We start from the raw sequence: 21848 nt of genomic DNA, 5'->3' as shown, positions 1-21848 counted from the left end.
ACAAAATGTTCCAGCGCTCCCCCCGCCCCCCAAATTGTGGATACCACAACAAATGCAAAAAGAAGTCACTCCGCAAAATAGTCGCATGTCCTCTAGAAAAGTCCCTAGTTGGCAACCCTAAGGGCAACTATGGCCAAGAACTGAAACAGAGACTAGTTGAGACAAACTGCTCAGATCTCTGTAGAGAGTGGCGTGTGCATATGTCCGTGAGCAGCAGAAAAGTTGCAGGATATAGTAGCGGCCACACAGTTCCATTTCTTCCTTTATTTAAGAGACGCTTCTAGTCCTTATGGTTGTGAACATTTGCTTGTTAAGTATGTGGGCAATCCTGATGAATTCTCAGAAGCAGAGTCGGCATTTCTGAATGAGTCTCCAGTGACCAGGGATAGCGTTTCACTGCCCTATATAGCATTCCTCTCCTCAGAACTATGTGGAATAAATTATGCTGATGTAATATATTTGCATTATTTATACAGGCTGCAGAATTCACTCTCTCTCACTCTCTCTCCCACCCCCCCACCAATATGAACCAAATTAGGTACAGCTGTAGGGACATCTCAACAGCATAGTTTGCGGTGATGCCATCTACCCCAATTCAAGACAGCAGACACATAAACAATTGAGATGCAAATAGGCTAACTTATGAATCACCTAACCGATCTGAACCAAATTTGCTACAGCTGTAGGGACACTAGGGATACCTCAATTGCATAGTTTGTGAAGGACCACCTGCTCCCCAGCATTTCTGCCCATTTGACAAGATCATTGGAGGGAGCTCTGTTCCACATGCTGACAGTGAAAGAGGCTTAGCTGTCAAGCATGTGGGACAGGGCCTTCTTAGTCATTGCCACCAGGCTTTGGAGTGTTCTCCCAGCTGGCATCCACTCCTCAGCTTCCACCACAGTTTTTAGAAAACAAGTAAAGAAATGGCTCACCACACAGGCTTTTAAATCAGATTAGTTTTTTACAAACATTTTTGCTACTGTTGCTCTGTGTTTCATTGTTTAAAGAGATGTTAAAATTTCTAAATAGAGATTTTATATATATATATATATATATATATATATATATATATATATATATATTAGCTCTACTTTTTGTATTTTAATTGCATATTTTAACTATACAGTATTGTAAACTGCTTTGAGATAATTTTAATGAAAAGCAGTATATAAATCTAATAAATAAATAAATGCCATACACCCCAGTTCAAGATGGCGCACATGTGAACATTTGAGGCTAATGTGTGGACTGCCCAACCGCTTTTATCCAAATTTGGTATAGTTTTAGTGAGTGGCACATAGGACACCTCAATGGCATAGTCTGTGATGTCATCCACCCCAATTCAAGATGGCAGACATGTGAATGTTTAAGGATGAAGTGGGCTAACTTGTGAAGATGGTAATGATCAATTAAGGTGATAGTGAAAGGAAAGTAAGCAGATTAGTTCTTACCAGAACAACTTGTCTTTTCTTCCTTTGCTCAACTCTTCCTGATGTAAAGCAGTACACCTTTCAACTCACAATCATCTTTCCTGTAGCTTTCCAGTCTATCCAGATCTCTTTACTGTATCATCCAGTCCAAAAGGTATTTCACAGCATTTAATAAGAAAAGGGAAATTATTACGGAACTCTACTCTGGATTGCACCTATTTAATTCTCTAGAAATTAAGTTTAGCTTCTACATGAGTCATGCTATACCAAAAGATAACAGACTAAAATAAATACTAAACCGCTTTAAAAAAAAATGGAATTATTAGATTGAATCCACTCTTTCTGCAAGAAGGTGGTCACAGAAATGCAACCAGTGATCATTTGTTTTAAATGTTTAAAATATTATTTTGAGTCTTCTACAGAGATGCTTGGAGACATGTTTGCACTTCTTTATTGAAGAGTTTACACTGAACCGAAAAATAGCTTGCCTAATCTAAGAAACCAGGCCAACCTAACCTCTGCACTGTTTCCTCTTAACACACATCAGTGCATCCATATTAGTCATCATTATGGATGTAAACAAGTACAGAAAACATCCCTATGCATACAGCATTGTTTCCAGTTGAGGAAGATAAGGATGTTCCCCAGTAGCCATGCAGTGACCTTGCCTGAAAGAAGATGGGCCAAATAAGAATAAGAATCTAGTCCCTACCTCACAAAAAAAACCTAGTTAATGTAACTGCTGACATTCCCAACATCTTCAGTTAATGTGTAGACTCCTATTTTCTCTCATGCTCCTTGCCTTCCTTGGCTTGGTTTTCATATGAGGGCAGAAAGAGTTTGATTGCAAACACATGTCATACAGCAGGAAAAAGCAGTTTAATTAAGAGACTCAAAGTGAAAAGAGAGCCAGCGTGGTGTAGTGGTTAGAGTACTGGACTAGGACCAGGGAGACCTGAGTTCAAATCCCCATTCAGCCATGAAACTAGCTGGGTGACTCTGGGCCAGTCACTTCTCTCTCAGCCTAACCTACTTTACAGGGTTGTTGTGGGGAGAAACTCAAGTACGTAGTACACCACTCTGGGCTCCTTGGAGGAAGAGTGGGATACAAATGTAATAATAATAATAATAATAATAATAATATAAAATATATAAACATAGAGAGCATGCCTTGAAGGATGAGATCTCACCTTAGATTGCAGTTGTGCTACAGACAGCTACCAATTCCTGAATGAACCAAAATAATAATTATGATTTACATAGCCACATCAATGTATATACACTCTACAAATGAAAGCAAACACAAGACAAATCCCTGACCTGATGAGTTTTCAAAATAAATCTATACTGGGAGACAGCAGAAAAGTGGCAAGAGGAAAAGGCAAGTTAACAAGGGTTAAAAACAATCCCATGTCCTGTACCAGTTAGCACTTCAAGATGTTCTTATTGCATTGCCTTCTAAAACTATATTGTTCTGACAAGAATGTTGTTGCATTCCTATTCATTGCCAGTACCTCTGCTTTTCTCAACCACAATGGTCCAGTTCAGATGCAACACTAAATCCTGGTTTAGTGCTATATGAAGCAGCCTTGGTGAGTCACAGGCTCATATCCTGTCACCATCTGTTCTCCTCCCCTCATGCATGACAGGTGTTTTAAAGCTTCTGCTTTCAGTTTTGAACAAAAGCCACAGTTCCCCATTATGCACTAACCTGGGAAACTGTGGTCTGTTCCTACTCTGAATAATTAACAAATCAGGATCAAACCATGGTTTAATATCCCGGTTTGTTAATAGAGTTTATTATCACAGCAACAGGTACACAGCCTGAACTTTATCGTGTAGGGAGAATGAAACTGTTTAACCAATTGCAATGCAATTGTATGAAAAGGAAAACTTACTTATAAACTGTATACTTTGTTAGACTGTTTCCAATATAGTTCAGAAACTTAATATCTGAGGTAAGGTACATGCATAAAGTATTTCCAGGACATCTCCCTGAATAACCTTTTTTCACCACCAGAAGGCATGGAAAAACTATATTTAAAAATCTGCCTCTCTGTTATACTCCAGCAAAACCAAAAAACAGAATGGACATCCACAGATGAAGGGATAAGGCTCTGCAGATAGGTGCAGGCTTTTCGTCTTTCAAGCTTTTATCAAGTTCGGAGGGGCACAGCAAGAGGGTGTAAAACCTGCCCCAAACCAATACTGAAGGAAGGATTTAGTCCCCACTCCAGTGGTGTGTTATGGTTTTGCTGATTTTTCTCATAAGTGGATGACAGCCATATACTTTTATATATCACTAAACTTAGCATTGCTCTAAGTGCTGCACTTGGGAACACCATTGCAAAACTTGCCCACTACCCAACTTGCACAGACAAGGATCTCTCAGAGGGATCCTATGCATAGAGACTATCCTCACAGGGATCCTTGCACTACGCAGTCCTTCCCCATAAAAGTAGCATGTTGCTCATTATAAAATATGCTTCCCAGCTGCTGTGATTTTATCAAGCATTTCCATTTTTAAAAAAAAAAAAAGCCCTGAGTTGCTTCAGTCATTGAAACCTCACCTTTCACTTTTAAAAATCAGACTAGGTCTCTAAAGCAAACAGTGGGTGACATGCAGATTAACAAATCACCTGTGCAATGGGAGAAGCACCAATGTGGCACCTGTGCTTCGGAAGCGTTCCAGACTAATGCTGCACCAGTGCTTGCATGGGGAGGGGAAGGTAATTTTGATCATTGCCACACAGAGGAAATTGAAATGTGGTGCATATGCTTTTATATTGTCCATTCTATTGAGATATCCTCATCACTTTTATCACCCTTCTTTTACTGAATATGCCAGGCAGATCAGCTGAGTTTTATACCTCCTTTCTTCTTGCAAATCAGAACCCATCAACAATATTTAGTGTGAGAAAATTTTGTGCCACAGCATGCAAGGTCAGACACAAGCTGATTCAAACTATTAACTAAAATATTAAAGTATAAGCATTTCTGCTTAGATTAAGTATTCTGATTATTAGTACATAGTATATAGATTTTTAAGATGACGACGTGTGTGTGTGTGTGTGTGTACACGTGTACACGTGTACACACACACACACACACACACACACACACACACACACACACTTATTTATTTATTTAGCACATTTGTATACTGCCCAAAACCCAAGTCTCTGGGCGTTGCTACAAACAAACAATAAAAACAACAGATAAAAAGATTAAAACATTACAACAATTTAACACATTAAAACTATTTAAAATGCAATTAAAACAATATCAAATTAAAAGACTAGGTAAACAAATGCGTCTTGACTGCTCTTTTAAAAGTTGTAAGAGATAGGGATGCTCTCATTTCAACAGGAAATGTGTTCCAAAGCTTCAGGGCAGCAATAGAGAAGGCCCATCCCTGGGTAGCCACCAGATGAGCGGGTGGCAACTGCAGACGAACCTCTCCAGATGATCTCAATGGGCAGTGTGGCTGATAGCAAAGAAGGTGTTCTATTAAATACCAAGGGCCCAAACTGCTTAGACCTTTATAGGTTATAACCAAAACCTTGTATTTTGCCTGGAAACTTATCGGCAACCAGTGTAGCTCTTTTAAGATGGGAGTGATATGATTTCTCCAAGATGGCCCAGAGACCAACCTGGCTGCCGCATTCTGGACCAACTGCAGCTTCAGGACAATGTACAAATACAGCCCCACATAGAGCTCATTGAAGTAATCAAGACTGGAGGTGACCAGCAGATGTACTACTGTTCTGAGATCATTTATCTCAAGAAACGGAAGCAGCTGTCATATCAGCCGAAGCTGATAAAAGGCACCTCTGGCCACTGCCTCAACCTGGGACACCAGGGAGAGTTGTGTGTCCAGAAGCATACCTCTTCCTTCTGGGGAAGTGTGACCACATCCAGAACTGGCAGATCAAAATCATCTCCCAAGTTCCGACCCCGCACAATAAGTACCTCTGCCTTATCTGGATTCAGCCTCAGCTTGTTACCTCTCATCTAGCCCATCACTGCCTCCAGGCAGACATTTAGGGAGGTTATGCCTTCTCCTGATGATGTTGACATTGAGAAAAAGATTTGGGTGTCATCAGCACACTGATAACACCCTGCACCAAATCTCCTGATGATCTCTTCCAGTGGCTTCATGTAGATGTTAATGAGCATTGGAGACAATACAAAGGCCTGAGGGACATCATACCAAAGTTCAGTTTTTAAAGAACAAGAATCCCCGAGAGATATCATCTGGAATCTGCCCAAGAGGTAAGAGTGAAACCACTGCAAAGCAGTGCCTCCCACCCACAACCCCCTCAGATGCTCCAGAAGGATACTATGGTCGATAGTATCGAAAGCCACCGAGAAATCCAAAAGGACCAACAGAGTCACACTTCCTCTGTCAATTCCCAATTGTTGATTATCCATCAGGCCAACCAAGGCAGTCTCCACCCCATAGCCCACCCAAAAGCCGGTCTGAAATGGGTCTAGATATTCACTTTCATCCAAGACTGCCTGGAGTTGGGAGACCACCACCCGCTTGATTACCTTGCCCAGTCACAGAAGGTTGGAGCCAGGCCTATCCTTTCTCCCAGTAGCACTCTCACCCAAAAATATGTCCTTGAGGAATGCAAAACCCACAGGGACACATTTTCGGATGGCAGAAAGCTTCTGGGGGAAGGCGAGTTTGTCAAACTTTGCCCCCTCCCACTGCATGAGCAGTGGAGTTGATGTCACATTGAACTCTTCAGAAGCACTAGTGCTTCATTAATCTGGATGTAAGTCATCTCTGTAATTCACTGATTGACCGACCTCCTATACTGTGAAGAATTTGCATTAATGAACTTCTTCACTTGTTTTGTCTCATTGTTTCCACGACCAGAATAAGAACGAAGCTGCTATTTCTGTCCCTTTAACTATCAATGACACATTGACAATTTAGGCTTTGTTGGCCACTTCACATGTTACAATTTTAAATATAATGTTTTAATTCCAACACTATTTCATTGTGATGTCAAGTGTGTAAAATGTGAACGCAATGCAATGCAACCCAACAGGTATGTTTGACAGGGAATAGTGACTGGCTACAATTTCCTGTTGAGCTCAAACTCTGGCAAATAAGGCTTGCCTCAGCATCATGTGTGATGGCTCTGTGACCGCCAACAGCACTTCCATTTCATATGATGATTCTAACAAAGGCAGTCTCTATTACAGAAGAGCTTGATGTTGTTATAAGCTGCTTAAGGCTACTCCAGTCGTATACATACACTTTTTGTTGAAAAGAAAATTTAAATATTAGAAAGTAAACTGTTCAATAGATTACAATATGACACAAAGCAAATATGAGTACTTCAAACATGGAAATAAAGAAAACATGCTACCTTTATTTGTGCTGAGAATCAGTCAGGGGCATGGTGGCTTTGTACTGAGATTATATCAGCCCCTCCATCCTCATAAATAATATACATACAGAACATTACATAAGTAATGCAAAGTTTATTTAAGCTAAGTTTCTAGTCCTCATGGACATAGGAAAAAATATTTAAAATAGATGCCATCATCAGAAGCTACAAACACTGCTGTACCTTTGTAACCACTTCCAACCAGTCAGTTCAACCTCGTGCTTTGTACATAGCTCGCTTTGCCCATCATGACTCAAAAGACACATACCAGAATGATGTAATTTAATGATCTAATCTCTCTTTTAGTGGGAATGATACTATCTTTCGATTTAAATGCTTCTATCTTAGATTTTTCTCATCTCTTTCAAAAGGCATGCTTATTATGTATTTGCTCACGTGCCTTCAGCTACAAGGCTTTGAACTCTCGGGGTCATTTGCATGGCTGGAAAACTACTGAGAAATTATGTGACCCAGCCTTAGATTATTTTTCCCCCCTCTGTGCCAGCTCTGCACAGATCATTTTCAAATTCCTTCATGACAACAAGACATCATTGCTCAAGTGGCCAGGTGCCGAAGGTTCTTTTTTTCAATACTAGTAATTCATTATGTTCTGATCAAAAACCTGCTATTTGCAAGACTGGAGAAAAACAATCCATAAATTCTGTTTTTTAAACAAAAAGATTATAGCCAGTATGAAAACAAAAAATTACCAGAATGTCATTGTATTGGTATTCAAAGTTGCGTTGAACCACGCCTAGCTTGTGTGAGCTTACACAAGCCACTGATTTTGCAGTCTTTATGAAATAGAAAGAACAACTAGTTTTATATCAGCTGCCTGGGAATACCTATCATCAGACCTCAAAGGCACTTGAACTGACAATTCTTAGAAGTCCAAAGCTCAGTGAGGAAGCTCGTCTTTCCCTTGCATAGCCCCCATCTCTGGCCTACCCAATTAAAAGATCTCTGGTAGTGAGGCTAGAAAATATTCTGCATGAGGGGCTTGGATAATCACTGCCTGTCAATATACACATTACTGAAGATGATGGACCAATGGCTTGTCTCAGTTCAAGACAGTTTCATATCTCTAAGGTAAGCAAGAATTCCTCACATAGCAATAGCACTTACATTTATATACCGCTCTATAGCCGGAGCTCTCTAAGCGGTTTACAATGATTTAGCATATTGCCCCCAACATTCTGGGTACTCATTTTACCGACCTCGGAAGGATGGAAGGCTGAGTCAACCCTGAGCCCCTGGTCAGGATCAAACTTCTAACCTTCTGGTTACAGGGCGGCAATTTTACCACTGCGCCACCAGGGGCTCACATGCCAAGGAGCTGTAGCCAAACAGAAGCAGAATGAAGCAAATCATTCTGTCATTTGGCCTGAAAGGCCAGGTCAAAGACTTACTTGTTTGGCCTGGCCTTCCAAAGTTTTTAAATTGTTTTTTAAGTATTTTAATTGGTTTTAAATTGTGTTAAAATTGTTTTTATATTGTTTTAAAGTAGTGCATTTTAAATGATGTTTGTTTTTATATTTTTTAAAACTAGTTGTGCACTGCCCAGAGCCTCTGGATGGGGTTGTTTATAATGTAATAAATAAATAAAGCCAATCATTAATTTTACCCATCATATCTCCCTAGACCCATACCATATTTGCATCTTTTGCTGGGTAGAGCAGTCTTCCTGTCTGAGCTCACAGAGGTGTTCTTGGACTTGGTGCTGAGGACCCCAGGGTGGCAACCGGAGGGGATCTCAATATCTGTGTTGAGGCCACCTTATCAGAGATAGCTTTGAGCTTTATAGACACCATAAAACTGCACCAACATGTCACTGGTCAACATACATAAGCAAGCCACACTCTAGATCTGGTATTTTCATCGGGGCAAGAGGAAGTGGTCCAATGGTGGGGGGGTTGTGCAGCTCTCTTGTCATGGTGGAATGGAAAGCTTGTCATGTGAACTGCCCTCTTTGCCAAGCAGAGTCTGCCTAATATAGTCCCCTGAGGGGATGGGGCCATAGCTCAAGGTAAGAGCACCTGTCAAAAGCACTCTGGAATCTACAGGTAGGGCTGGGAGAGATTCCTGCCTGGAACCTTGGGTAGCCACTGTCTGGCAGTGAAGAACTAGATGGATCAATAGTCTGTCTCCATCTAAGGTAGCTTCCTATGTTCTTAATTACTTCCTCGCGAACTCAGGGTTTACTATGCCTTTTCCCCATCTGCCAGGCAGATGGGGCAGGAGTCTATTAAAATTAGCCAAAGAGACTGATGGATTCCTCACCTCTCTGGGGCAGTGTTCCTTCTAAGGCACGTGCCTGTGTGTGTGTCTGTGCATACAATTTATTTGATGTCCACTCAGTTCACTTTAGATCCTGCTCAGACTAAATCAGTAAGGCCCCACTCTGAACGCACGTGCACACACACTGCCTTGATACTGCTGCCCAGAACAAAACTCATTCCACACATAGACGAAAAAAATTAGAGGGAACATTGCTCTAAGGGAGTTTCCACCTGGCACAGCAGGAGCATTCGTCAATGCCCTGGACATTCTTTGGGATTCTGAGATGACATAGGCAGCCGACATGATAGCTCCTAAGTGCCCAGACCCTCTGGATAGGGTTTCGACAGCTCTTTTATAAACTAGCAAATTGAGAGCAATGAAGCATTTGGGTTGACAGCTAGAGCACAAGTGGAGGAAATCACCTAAGCCCTGAGTAGTGGGCAGCTTACAACATGGTCCTCCCAGAAAGCCAGGAGCTATGGAGCACTCAGCTGCTCTTGTCCTCACAAGAGGTACTCCACTCCAAGGATAAAAATATCTGGTGCTACCTGGCCTGGTTGCTAGGTAGCACACCCTTGGGGAGGCTATACTTTCCTATAGCTACCATGAAAGCTTCAAAGAACTGTTGTTGCTGTTGCTGCTGCTACTATACTACCAAAGGTCTGGGGAGTGGACGTCTTACAACATCACTCTTTCCAGAGCAGATGAGCAAGAAGTAACAGCAGCAACATCTATTATTTGCTTCCCCCTCCTGTTTTATTACATTGACTGTTGTTGATATTCCTTAGTTGTATTTTTGTTTTCATTTCAAGCTGTCTGGGGTACATCAAGAAGGAAGTGGGACAAAGGTGTGTGTGTGTTTTTAACCCCAAAGGCATAATAAATAATGTCATATCCTGCTACACCAATTTAAAACACAGTACATATTCTTTATCCCAGGATTATTCCACAAAATTTACAGGGGGCGGGGATACCGGGCAAAAGTAGCTAGCGGTACAATGGCCATAAGTATTTTGTTCAGCTTTTAGCAACAGGTGGGTGAAAAGCTATGAGCCAGGCATGAAATTTCAGCTCCCATTTAAATGGCCTCTCTCCAATGATGTCCTGCTGCCAGATATTGATACAAGCCCTGAGAGGGACACCTGTCCCTTTAAGAAGCATGGTAATGAGAATAATGTGTCACATGCAAATTTTCCCATAACAGCACTTCATAGGACAAGGCTGGAATTCTACCATCTCTGCCTTTTTTAAAGGCACAGGAGCCCTCTCAGAGCGGCACTCAGAGCGATGTTGAGAAAAGGTCCTTAAGTAAAGAGAGAGGCAAACAGTCAGCTTCCAATTAAGCCCCACCCTGAAAGCTTTTGATTAAGGATGAAAACAACACCTATGACTAACAGTGTGACAATGCAGAGTCCCAATGGCTAAAGCAGGCCATTGCTAGCTATTAGGCTACTGGCATTTGGTGACTATCACTCACTGTGACCTAGCACCTCTGAATTCACAAGCATCTAATCTCACCGGGTAAGCACACCATGAAGACAGATGCCAGCTGAGGCCACCTGATACAGACTCTTCACCGGCAAAAAGGCCCTTCAACAAAGTCAATAAGCATCTTCTGTTGACCTGTACTACTGGCCTTAGGTACTTTCAAACACTATTTGCTTTATGATCATTCTAGCAGTTGCATTTCTATTCCATCCCTCCTCCAAGGAGTTCAGAACAACAAATTGTTCTCCCCATCACAAATTTTATCCTCACAAGATCCCTGTGAGTTACATTAGGTCAAGATATATTGAATGGACCAAGATGACCCAGTCAGCTTTAGGGTGGAGTGGGGATTTGAACCTACCTGGGCATCTAAACATTAACTATTGCATCATGGGAGACACCACTGGATGTCTTTCTTGTCTCTATCCTTGTAACTCAGATATTTGGCTTTGACTGTTTGTTTAGAATCTGTAAAGATTTCCTGACTTAACTAGCCAAAGTTATTGCCTTCCCTGCTATGGAGAGAGAGAGAGAGAGAGAGAGAGAGAGAGAGAGAGAGAGAGAGAGAGAGAGAGAGAGAGAGTGAGTGTGTGTGTGTGTGTGTGTGTGTGTGTGTGTGTGTGTGTGTGTGTGTGTGTGTGTGATTTTTACACTCAAGCTTCACATAACAATCATCACCACCCTTAATTGTATTTGTTTTCCCACAACTCAATGAATCTTTGTAGCCAACACATGAAACAAAGTTGCCAGCAGAGATTAACAGTCAAAAGACAGGAAGCCACAACTGAGAAAATTTATTGTTTATTATTTATTATTATTATGGTAGATGTTTATTGTTGAACATCTACCAAAATCTGTATCAAAATAAACTCTTCCTTGTGGGATTGGGGTGGGGGGGGACTGAAGCCACAAATGTTTTGCTTGTCTATGTCTTATTTTTGTTTCTGAACTTTTGTAAGCTATTGCCAAATATGCGTATATGTGCATGCGCACACGCGTATATGTGCGCACGCATATATTTATACTTATATTTATAGGCTACTGGATGTTTAACAGTCTGCAGTGTTCTGGGGGTTATCAACCATAATCTCACTTGATAAAGACATGCAGCACACAATAGACCCCTTCAGACAACCAGCCCAGGTCTCCAGGATCTCCTCTGCAAAAGCTAACACACAATGGGAACACACCTCTTCAGGGGTGTAGCAAGGTTGGAGTGGGCCTGGGACAAAAAGTGAAGATGGGCCCCTGTGCCCCACACCACCCCCTTTCTTCTTCAGAGAGACTCCACCTTTAGAGAGGGGAACAGCAAAGAGCAAACTGCCACCCAGCCAGCAGGGCTCCCTCTCTCAGGGGCCCAGGGAATTTGTCTCCTCCCCCACCCTTGTTCAATTGCAGCTACACCCTTGGACTTGTTTTGACTATCCTCCTAAATATACACAGAGTTTAGGATGATCAATTCCCCCTTCTCTTGGCAAATACTCAAGAGAGGCACTTTCCCCCTGCCTGAGTTAAGAGCCACTAGGCAACTGAAACAATTTGGCTTCTATTCTCCTATTCCCTCGTCTTCTCCCACACATATCAAAGCCGTAACATGTAAGAATCACTGCTTCAGTTCTCAATATCAACATAATGCTGTAAAACCTGGCACAAACCTGGTGGGGGCTGGGGGGGTCAGATCTGCTGGACAATAGAATAGCCACCATCAACAATGTATATTTGATTTGGAAATGGCCAGATCTTTGTTGCCAAGACTAAATTGGAGTGCAAGAGTCTCATTTTTCAACTCTGTTAATATGTCATACAGTACTTGCAGCACACAAAAAATGGACTCAGTTGACAACCTTTGTACTCTCTTGAACTGCAGATCAGGTTTACAGGCCATTTTACAACTTAATGATTTCAAGAAATTAGCTCACTTTCTTGTCTTCCTCCCCAGTTGCAAATTATGAGAACTAATTCAGCTACAATTTAGAATCAGTGGATGGTAATTATTCAAAAATATTTCGGCTTTGCAAGAGAGAGATGATTCTTCAAGTCTATTAATTTTAAGCGTTTAACTGTTCTGAAAGCAACAATGCCTTCTACAGGAACTGCATTTAGCTCTAAGGGAACTGCTATATGTGGGGTTTCCCAGCATTACACTTAGTACACCCACAAAACACATGGCACTCATTTACAGCTTGATGGGATCTTTGGTCTAACTATACAGCAGACGTAGGGAACCCTTTGCGATGGGTGAGTGAGTGGTGCATTTCACACATGGAAAGACATGAAAAAAATCCCATCTCACAAAATGGAGTTTTCCCATTTTCCATATATATTTTTAAATCCAAAGGCCACTCTTACTAGCAAATACATGAATGTTATACACTAAGTTTGCTTCCATGTTGAATGTCAGATTTCTCAAGTTAGTCTGCAAACTATCTAATACATTCTGTGTTGTCTATTCACAGGAATAATGCTCTGAGAGCATAGCACACCATGGTCTTTCATGGGCAAGTGATCTTGAGAAGGTTGAGGACATGCAGTTTGAGTAACTCAAGTAAATAAAGGGTTGTCAGACCACTCCCCATCGCCATATTTGGCTTCTGAAGGGGGCGGAGTTGTGCTCCCAGCCCTTGAGGCAGACACGGGGGGGGGCATTTTGGCTCCCCGAACATGTGCTTCAGGCCATCTAATGGGAGCCAGGGAGCAGCTGCATAAGCGGCCAGCTCCCTTCAATCACCCTCAGTCACTCTGAGAGCAAAGTACTCGTTCCTCTCATCCCATGTCAGTGAGGGTTATCTGGTGTCCTTTTAGGGCCAAGTAGGAATTTTGGGGGTCGCACCTGATTGGCCGTAGTGTGGCCTTTTTTCGCCTACTTCTCACTGAATTCATGAGTAGGGTTGTCAATTTGTTTGGTCACTTTAACGGGGAGTACAGGTTGGTGTAGGTCAGGCCTGCTCAACTTTGGCCATCCTGCAGATGTTGGCCTACAACTCCCATAATCCCTGGCTATTGGCCACTGCGGCTGGGGATTATTTATTTGTTTGTTTGTTTATCATATTTCTATACCGCCTGATATGTATATCTCTCAAATTATTTTTATTTATTTTATTTTTTATTTATTTTTTACATTTTATATCCCGCTCTTCCTTCAAGGAGCCATACATACTTAGGTTTCTCCTCACAACAACCCTGTGAAGTAGGTTAGGCTGAGAGAGAAGTGACTGGCCCAGAGTCACCCAGCTAGTTTCATGGATGAATGGGGATATGAACCCGGGTCTCCCCGGTCCTAGTCCAGCACTCTAGCCACAATTATAGCTGGGGGGCCTAAGGTGAGCAGGCCTGGCATAGGTCATCTTGTTCAGTGTCTGACTGGAAGACCATTTAAGGTGAGTAGGCAAACCAAAAAACAGCCTTTGCAGTTTTTGTGGCCGTTAGGCTGGGATCCACCCCTACTCGGAGGCTTGCTGGTGCCCACCACTCAGGAGTTTTGCGACCTAGGTGGGTGAGGCTGGTTGGCTTCCCCTCAGCGTGGTTTAACACCTCACAGTTGTTATGATGTCCTCCAGACTGGTGCCAGGCTGAATTAACACCCAGTCTTTCCCCCTGTAGTGGACAGTCCTCCTTATGAGGCTGACCCTTGATGGGGTACCCACATTGTAATTATTGTTCCTTGTTGCAGGTTATTGTATTAGCAATTAATAAAGTGGCCCTAGTTCATCCAAATACACGTGTCTTGCCGTTATTGGGCCTGGGGTCAAAGATCCTTGCTTACACACATGGCTTGTGCTAGCCCAGTAAAATCCATATATATATCTCCCTCCCTCTCCCCACAAATGATCTACACAAAACTCTTACTTTGTGGGGGGAAATGGTCATGCAGATAGCAGAGGGAAGAGGGATGCTGTTCAAGACAAACTAGTCTGAAGTCCTCTTAGGACGATAAAGTGAGTTTCACAGTTCTTTGGATCTCATTCAATATTTTTACTAAACCTTACTTACCGACATACGCACACATACCTCAGTCAGCTTTGTCTAATGCAAAAACAGACAGCATAAGAGTCAAACCATTAATTACTCCTAAAGATATCATGAACTATTAGCCAGCATCAACAGAGAATCCACTCATAGAAAAGTTACACACGCTTCTTAACTTTATTGACATGAATACAATGAATATTTATATACTGCTTTTCAAAAAAGGTTCCCAATGCAGTTTACATAGATATAAATAAAGTGGCTCCCTGTCCCAAAGGAATCACAATCTAAAAAGAAACATAAGAGACACCAGCAACAGCCACTGGAGGGATGCTGTGTTGGGGATGGATAGGGCCAGTTTCTCTCCTCATGCTAAATAAAGAGAATAAGAACATAAGAACAGCCCTGCTGGATCAGGCCCAAGGCCCATCTAGTCCAGCATCCTGTTTCACACAGTGGCCCACCAGATGCCACTGGAAGCCACAGGCAGGAATTGAGGGCATGCCCTTTCTCCTGCTGTTACTCCCCTGCAATTGGTACTCAGAGGCATCCTGCCTTGGAGGCTGGAGGTGGCCTATAGCCTTCCAACTAGTAGCCGTTGACAGACCTCTCCTCCATGAAGTTATCCAAACCCTTCCTAAAGCCATCCAGGTTGTTGGCTGTCACCACATCTTGTGGCAGAGAATTCCACAAGTTGATTATGTGTTGTGTGAAAAAGTACTTCCGTTTGTTGGTCCTAAATTTCTTGGCAATCAATTTCATGGGATGACCACTGGTTCTAGTGTTATGTGAGAGGGAGAAAAATTCTCTCTATCCACTTCTCCACACCATGCATGATATTATAGACCTCTATCATGTCTCCCCTCAGTCGTCTTTTTTCTAAAGTAAAAAGCCCCAGGTGTTGTAGCCTTGTCTCATAAGAAAGGTGCTTTATTTATTTATTTATTCGATTCGATTTCTATACCGCCCTTCCAAAAATGGCTCAGGGAAATTTACTCAGAGAAATAATAAATAAATAAGATGAATCCCTGTCCCCAAAGGGCTCACAATCTAAAAAGAAACATAAAACAGACACCACCAGCAGTCACTGGAGGTACTGTGCTGGGGGTGGATAGGGCCGGTTACTTTCCCCCACTAAATAGTACAGATAGTACATCTGTACTCCCCCAGTACTCCCTCAGATCCCTGGGGGACCCCACTTCTGAGCCATTTTGGAAGGGCAGTATATAAATCAAACAAACAAATAATAAAGAGAATTGCCATGTTAAAAGGTGCCTCTTTGCCAAGTTAGCAGGGGTCTAGGCCCCTGATCATCTTGGTTGCCCTCTTCTGCACCTTTTCCAGTTCTACAATGTCCTTTTTTAGATGTGATGACCAGAATTATATGCAGTACTCCAAGTGTGGTCACACCACAGTTTTGTATAAGGGCATTATAATTTTAGCAGTTTTATTTTCAATCCTAATGATCCCTAGCATGGAATTGGCCTTTTTCACAGCTGCCGCACAGTGAGACACCACTTTCAACGAGCTGTCCACCACGACCCCAAGTTCCCTCTACTGGTCAGTCACCAACAGCTCAGATCCCATCAGCATAAAATTGAAGCTGAGGTTTTTCATCCCAATGTGCATCACCTTACACTTGCCAACACTGAAATGCATTTGCCATTTTGTCACCCACCCACCCAGTTTGGGGAGATCCTTTTGGAACTCCTCACAATCCATTTTGGATTCCACTACCTGAAAGAGTTTGGTATCATCTGCAAATCTGGCCATCTCACTGCTTATCCCTACTTCTAGATAATTTATGAATAAATTAAAGAGCACCGGTCCCAGTACAGATCCCTGGGAGACCCCACTTCTTACTTCCCTTGCGAAAACTCTCCATTTATACTTCTGTTTCCTGTCTTTCAACCAGTTAGCAATCCACACATGTACTTGTCCCCTTATTCCATGACCGCTAAGTTTCCTCAGGAGTCTTTGATGAGGAACTTTGTCAAAAGCCTTTTGGAAGTCCAGGTATACTATGTCAACTGGATCACCTTCATCCACACACTTGTTGACACTCTCAAAGAACTCCAAAAGGTTGGTGAGGCAAGATTTACCTTTGCGGAAGCCATGCTGGCTCACTACCAGCAGGGCCTGTTCTTCTAGGTGCTTTACAATTTTATCCTTGAGGATGCTTTCCATCAATTTGCCTGGAACGGACGTTAAGCTAACTGGCCTGTAATTTCCCGGATCTTCCCTGGATCCCTTTTTGAAAATCGGTGTTACATTTGCTACTCTCCAGTCCTCTGGTACAGAGCCCGATTACAGAGATAAGTTATATATTTTAGCAAGGAGGCTGGCAATTTCACATTTGAGTTCTTTGAGGACTCTTGGATGGATGACATCCGGCCCTGGAGATGTGTTAGTTTTCAGTTTTTCTAGACAGTTTAGATCATCATCTCTTGTCACTTCTATCTGACTCAGTTCTTTAGCCTCCATCCCTAAAAAGCCTGCTTCAGGAAAAGGTATATGCACAGTATCCTCTGCCATGAAGATGGATGCAAGGAACTCATTTAGCTTCTCTGCAACCTCCATATCCTCCTTAATAATCCCTTTCACTCCCTCATTGTCTAATTGTCTAACCGCCTCCCTGGCAGGTTTTCTCCTTCTGATGTATTTAAAGAAGTTTTTGTTATTCCCCTTGATACTTTTGGCTAAATGATCTTCAAACTCTCTTTTTGCCTCCCTTATTGTCACCTTGCACTTCTTTTGCCAGAGTTTGTGTTCCTTTTTGTTCTCTTCATTTGGACAGGCCTTCCAATTTCGGAAGGATGTTTTCTTCCCTTTCATGGCTTCTTTGACGGTACCTGTTAGCCATGCTGGCATCCTCCTGGACTTAGTGGTACCTTTCCTTCTTTTGGGTATACAATCTAACTGAGCTTCTAGTATTGTGGTTTTGAGTAAACTCCATGCACTCTGGAGTGAAGTGGTTCTCCTGATATTCCCTTTCAGCTTTCTTTTCACCATACTCCTCATTTTGGAGAAGTTTCCTCTTCTGGAATTCAAAATGTCTGTGTTAGACTTCCTTGGTGATTCTCTCCCCGCATGTATGCTGAATTTGATGGCATATGGTCACTGTTCTTTAAAGGGTCAATGACACTGACATCACACACCAGGTCCTGGGTGCCACTCAGAATTACTGTAAGTCCAAGGTCGCCTTCTCTCTGGTTGGTTCCAAGTCCAACTGTTCTAGGGCATAGTCATTTAGTGTATCTAGAAATCTGACCTCTTTGTCATGACCTGACTGTAAATTTACCCAGTATATGTGTGGGTAATTGAAGTCACCCATGATTATAGCCCTGCCTCTCCTTGACGCCTCCCTGATTTCCTGCTGCAACTCCCAGTCACTGTCGGCGTTTTGATCCGGAGGGTGATAGCATGTCCCCAGTAGCACATTTCCTTTCAGGCCTTGTATTGTCACCCACAGGGTTTCTGTGGAGGACTCCAGTCCACCTAGGTTTTCTTTCTTGTTAGATTCTATCCCTTCTTTAACATACAGTGCTATTCCACCTCCAAGGCACCCCTCCCTGTCCTTTCTATAGCGTTCATATCCAGGGATAACAGTGCCCCAGCCCCACTGGTTCTCACTGTTCCCCCATGTTTCTGTTATGCCCACTATATCTATTTCTGCATTAGTAACCAAGCACTCCAGCTCACCCATCTTGGCTCGGAGGCTTCTGGCATTGGCATATAAGCACCTGTACACTGAATCTCTTACCTGGAGTATGCTATCTTTCTTTTGACTCTTTGACCAGCTGGCACAGGCTCCTGTCTGCTCTTTATGGCATCCTGCTCTGTCCCCTTCTGTTTTATCTGAATCCTTTGCACCCTTACACTTTAAAGGATGGCTTCTGCTGAATGGGATACTGCCCAGCTCCCGTCGGCTGTTCCCCAGGTGTCATTTTAATAACCACTTTTAAAAGGTGCCTCTTTGCTCAGTTAGCCAGGGACACTTTTCAGAGTCTTACCTTTTATTATTATTTATTATTTATTCGATTTCTATACTGCTCTTCCAAAAATAGCTCAGGGTGGTTTACAAAGAAAAATAATAAATAAATAAGATGGATCCCTGCCCCAAAGGGCTCACAATCTAAAAAGAAATGTAAGATAGACACCAGCAACAGTCACTGTGCTGGGAGTGGATAGGGCCAGTTACTCTCCCCCTGCTAAATAAAGAGAATCACCATGTTAAAAGGTGCCTCTTTGCCAAGTTAGCAGGGGTTAACGGAATTAACAGACATGACAGGCATGGACTGCTTGAAATCTTTTTGAAAGGTTTTTATTTACAGTACTAAATAATATATATATTTATATTTCTCATCCTCATAATGTCTGTACCATAGAAAATAGCACAGATGGCTCTGCTTTAATTTACAAACAAAAACAACTAAAGAACCTGAAGGGAATGAGGGAGAAATCAAAATTTGGTCCCTAATTTATTTTTAAAAACCCAAAATGAAGAAAAAACACTGAATCACACATGACTTTACACTCTCTTCTTCAGAGAGGCACAAAAGGGAGAGCAAAGGGCAAGCTGCCACTCCGCTGGTGGGGGGGCCTCATGGGCCTGGGGACAGTTGCCCCCACCTTGTACAATTATAGCTACGCCCCTGTCCTCTGAACATCTGTTATCTTTAGTTCTCACCTTGTTAACTATGGGCTGGAGCACAAGCTAATGTCATCATGGAGATGCTGCCCTGAATGGCCTTCTGGCCCTTTATGTTCTCAAGCACTTGCGACACTGAAATCTGACATCATGTTGCAAATCTCCATGTTTCCAGTTTCACATTCATGGTGACCTCTGGAGACGATGCAGAAACTCACAGTGTGGATGGCCAAGATCCATATGGTAAGTACTTCTAAGGAGGGGCTAGGAGGAAATTTATCACAATAGAGTGGCTGTTCTCAGCAACATCACCATAGCAACTGTAACACGTGCTCCAGCTCGCCCATTCTATCTTCATTCTATCTTCACGCCATACTATGTGGACATCATGTATGTGTGTGCACACACACATGTATATACAAATATACATGCACTATTGACTTGGAGAGCTTCAGATACTCAGCAGGCAAAAATGAAAGGATGCTCAAGTGAGGCCACCAGTTCATGAATCACAATATTCTCCATAAAGAAATTTTTCCCCTGCCATTTCGATTATGTACATTTTCTTATGGAAAAGATACCTATACTTTAGTTTCAGATATTCAACATAAATGCAAAAAACAGGAAGCATGACAGTATCCATGTTTCCTGTTCCCTTCTCCTGTCAAATGTTCAGATCTGTTCTCTGTCAGCTTTATGCATCAGATGAATACATTTTTTTTAAAAAAAAACCTCTTGCCAAAAAAGAAAGAATCCAAGGTATCGTGGCACTTTGCCTTTTTATTGTCGCAGACAACACAAGCTTTTCTTCTGCAATCTGTACTAAGTGATCTGAGGTACTCATCTTGGGTGAAAAAACAAGCAACTTTCCACCAAATACTGGCACTTATCTGTTCCTGAAAGCCATGAAGAAAGATTATGCTATAATAAACATTCTGATAAGAAAAGGTTTGCCACATAATACATCCCAGGTCACTTCCTCTCAGCCTTACTTACTTCCCCCACTTTCATTTAAATAGATTACTATGTTAGGGGCTAAGAACTTCTCGCTGTTCAGTGGAGACTCACGTTCCACTCCCATCATCACATTCTGAATTAATTAGCAGGTGGCATGTTAATTTAATGAAAACAGTGGGCAGAGTAATTGCCACCAGAAGAAACATAGGACAGCAGTCATCTTTAGCAACCATGTTGCCTAACATTTCAACTTTCTGACATTTGACATGTTAAACTTATTGAAAAGTAGCTACCTTGGTCACATGGGAAGACAACACTACAGAATTCTAAATATTTTTTCCTTTCTCCCTTGGCACAAATAAATGCTTTTCAAATTGTCTCCTTTTTTACTTCAGATCCAAACGTTATTTATATTACTCAAGTAAGGAAGCTAAAGTAAACCCAACAAGTCATGGGGGAAATTTTTTTTTCCCTCCTGGAGTTCAGAAAGCTTCAAAGTTTTCATTCGGTCAAAGTTCTGCAGCCTCTCCTAGGCACAATCACTTCCTACAGAGTGCATTTATTGCAGTTAAAAAGTTCTTCTAAAGGTGAGCAATGAACCTGCAAGAATTTCCAACCATAGCTTCCATAATCACAGACATGGGCCAGATCTCTTCACATAACAACATACACAGACTAAACAAGATTTTTTTTTTTAAAAGAAAGAAAAAAACCAGTCTTGAACTTATTATGTATGCAGTGGGGAAAAGAAGGACGGCTGGAGTGGAACTGCAGAAAGAACTCTAATGCGCATTTACGGAGCAGGTCTTGGAAAAGATAACAATTCTCACAACAAAACTTCTATGTTTGCTTTTTAAAGTCATAGATTAAAATATCTAGCAGATCCTAATGTCCATCCAGCAAAAGGGAAATCGCGATTCAACGGACTAGCACGACAAACAGCAGCCCCGAGTACAAACAGAAGTATCAACAGAAACTCGACGCAAGAAATCAGAGCGAAGAAGCAGAGGAGAACGCGGAGAGGAGAGAGAAGGATCGAGGAGCGAATAAAAGAAACTTGGGACGGAAAGGGGGGGGGGGAAGAGAGGCTCCCTCCTCCCTCAAGGACTGTACAGGGAGGGCAGCCAAGGAAAAGGAGGAGGGAGGAAAGGACGGAGCATCCGAGGGCGTTTGGGAAGCGGAGAGAGCCGGGCTCGCCGGGCTGGCTGCCCCCAAGTTACCTGTTGTCGTCGCAGTCGCCCAGCCGTCCCCAGCTGATGTCGACTCGGCCCGGGAACTGTGCTGGTGCTGCCACTGCTGCTCTCCGCTCCGCCCAGCGCTCCCGGGAGCCGAGCCCGACCGGGACTGGGCGGAGTCTCCACCGACGTCACGAGCAGGCAGACCGGGAATGCTCGGCTGCTCTTGCTGGTATACTACAAAGCCGGCCGGTGTAGGAACTTTGCTACTTGTCAGTTTGCCACACCGCAGGCTACTGAGCATGCTCAAGCGTGACAGAGCATGCTCAGTAGTAGCAGCCGGAACGCTGTGCCCTTCTATTGCCCACCCGGGTCGCTCCGTAGGACCCCTATGGATAGAAAGTATGGACTAGATGCGTCCGAATTAGGGAGAGGGTGACGAAAGGTTGTGTCATGTGCCGTCGTACGTCAAAGCAAGATTACAAAAACA

General features: G+C 42.6%; 1 protein-coding gene across 8 annotated transcripts in view; it reads right to left on the bottom strand.

Annotated features, from left to right (window-relative positions):
- The window catches only part of MYO6 (myosin VI), a 163348-nt gene extending 141731 nt beyond the window's left edge, over positions 1-21617 (bottom strand). For 7 of the 8 annotated variants that reach the window (XR_008314121.1, XM_053286937.1, XM_053286939.1 and 4 more), the window contains exon 1: positions 21404-21617. The gene's annotated coding sequence lies outside the window, so the exon portion shown is untranslated. Of the gene's footprint in view, positions 1-1454; positions 1567-2623; positions 2661-21403 lie in introns of all 8 variants that reach the window. The other variant, XM_053286938.1, reaches the window with a different exon arrangement.
- Between the last annotated feature and the right edge of the window lie 231 nt (positions 21618-21848).

This window comes from Hemicordylus capensis, chromosome 1, assembly GCF_027244095.1.
Source record: "Hemicordylus capensis ecotype Gifberg chromosome 1, rHemCap1.1.pri, whole genome shotgun sequence".
Lineage (NCBI taxonomy): Eukaryota > Metazoa > Chordata > Lepidosauria > Squamata > Cordylidae > Hemicordylus > Hemicordylus capensis.
This window is presented reverse-complemented; position numbering and strand designations above follow the sequence as displayed.